Below are 2,701 nucleotides of genomic sequence, written 5' to 3'. Positions count from 1 at the left end.
ATAATATATATATGGCCCTTTATAACCAAATATGTCTCGGGATACTAAACTTAGCTAGAACTATTTTATTTTTTTTAGTTTTACATATATTAAAATAAATGATTAAATGGGTACCCGTTTATAACCGCGGGTAATACTCATAACCACCCATTTAAATTTCACGGGTAAAGGTTATACCCATATCTGGTTATTTATCTAAACGGTTATCCATAATCGTAACCGTCAAATTTAAATGGGTGAATAACGACTGTTACCTATAACCAATGGGTATTTGCCCATCCCTAAGTGTGTCGCCCAATATTATTGTTTCAAGTGGATGATCTTGCTAGCACAATTGAATTCCTCACTCCATCTGTTGTTGGTGTATCAATGTAGATATTCTTAGAGGCTCGGGGAGCTTTCTGGTGATCAATCATGAAGAGGAAGACATGTATTTCATTTGCTAACTTTCTTCATGTAATAGTTCCTATGTTACTTTTTGACAAGTTTAGAAATACGATCCGTTGAGGATTCACTATGTAAGTTTCTATCATCATTAAAAAACAAATAAAATTGATAATTTCTGGTATCAAAATTGAGATCCCTCCCCTGAAGTTTGATTGTACATTGTAATTGTAAACACATGCACACATACTATCAACCCCTTCATAAGAGTAAGGGCTGGTTTGGTATTGTTGTGCTTTGAAAAAAAACTGTTGTGAGAATAAGCGGCTGTGGAATAAATCAGCAGAGTGTTTGGTAAACTTTTTTGTAAAAGTGCTTTTGGAAAAAAAAAGTCTAATAGTGGATCTTTTCATTAAAGGAGCACTGTAACTCTGTGTGCTTTGAAAAAAAGCCAGTTTTCCAAAGTTGCAAATAGCAGCTTCAGCTTTTTCCTTTGATTTCAGCTTATTCTCACAGCAGCTTCCAAAATAAGCCCTTTTTTTTAGTTTACCAAACACCTAAAACCCTCACAGCTTTTTTTCATGGGTACTTTTTGTTTAAGCACCTCACTCCCAAACCACCCCTAATTCCTTTGGATGAATAGTACAAAGGGCTTGTTAGATCTCTATGTAAGGCTCGTTCTTTAAGAAACAACAAAATTTAAAATCTTTTAATTATTTGACTATCACCATGAGCATTTCATTGTTTTTTAGAAACACATCATGTTTGTTTATTATGGTGTTATATATAGTTAGATAATAATTCTTGATTTATAATCATGTTTGAAGTGAGATCAGATCAGAGACAAAAAAAAAAAAAAAAACTCATTTTGATTTAAGAATTTTAAAAGACAACTATCAATTTACTAGTAAGAATTGGAAGGCCCTAACTGTCAGGTAATCAACCACACGATTGACTACACGATAAGTACACGGAAAACTTTCTTTAAACTATTGACTACACGATAAGTACACGGAAAACTTTCTTTAAACTATTGACTGCACGATAAGTACCCAAACTGTCATGTATCCAAGACTTAGTCTTGTAGGTCACTGAAGGGGACATAAATCTAAAACGGGAACTTAACAGTGTAGTATCTTGTATTCCATTAAATCCAATATTTGCACGCGTGAATCGTGACTTGGGAAACAATTCTTTCGTTTACCTCTTCAACCCGCGTTCAAGTTTTATGGTCGCCCAACTTGCATGCATGGGGTCTTCTGGCCTTGTCTAATATTCGTCCGTTATGTGTCCCAAAAGTTAAAACGGATGAAGGACAAATCACAAATATTGAGGGCCTCAAAGACCGCTTTGAGACTGCAACGTCATGGTGGGGGTGATTATGAAGACAAACATCATTGTGTTTTGGATATTCTACATTCTATATGGATAATTCTAAAATGAACTACCAAGTTTTTGAATTTTAGTTCCGCAGCTACATCAACATAAACCTTAAAGGTCGTACCCAGTGCACAAGGCTCCCGCTTTACGCAGGGTCTGGGAGAGGTGAATGTCGGCTAACCTTACCCCCATTTATGGAGAGGCTGCTCCCAAGTCTCGAACCCGAGACCTACCGCTCATAGGCGAAGGCACTTGCCATCGCACCAAGTGCGACCTCTACATCAACATAAACCTTACGTAAAGAAAATTATTTGGTCATATTATTGTTAAAGTGGGGAAGAAAAATAATAAAAGTTAGGGAATAGTACAAACAGAGCCTTTACGGGTGTGCGTAAATGCTATCTAAACTAAAACTATTTTAAATTTATCTCCTAAACTCATGCTTTAGAATAAACTAGAAAATGTGATCGTGCTTTGTTGCGGGCGTTGAATGTATTATCCACGACAGGATGAATAATTTCCACACAAAGTAACTAAAAAAGACACTGTAGTGCTTAAGAACCAATGAAGTGAAACTTTGCATTTTATGCATGGATATGCATGCTATAAGAAACCATTCATTTGTAGATCATAATCATTATTATACTCATCGTTTCAAGTAATCAGCCTACTACATGGGGAAACACAAAAAGGGGAGAGTAGAAAAAATAGAAGGCATAATACTTGTGCATATGGCAGGAAAAGTTAGTTTTTGAAAAAATTGCTAAACTGTTTTACAAATTCAATCGTTAAACGTTATACTGTGACCTAAGATAAACATAAAGTATATAGTCCGTCTACAAATCAAAACGAAGTGCTATGAAAGGAAAATGATTAAGACATTGAAAATACAAAATTGGATTGGGCAACCATATCTTTCATTGGTAACTAAACGAAT

Source organism: Malus sylvestris, chromosome 3 (assembly GCF_916048215.2).
Source record: "Malus sylvestris chromosome 3, drMalSylv7.2, whole genome shotgun sequence".
Taxonomy (NCBI): domain Eukaryota; kingdom Viridiplantae; phylum Streptophyta; class Magnoliopsida; order Rosales; family Rosaceae; genus Malus; species Malus sylvestris.
This window is presented reverse-complemented; position numbering follows the sequence as displayed.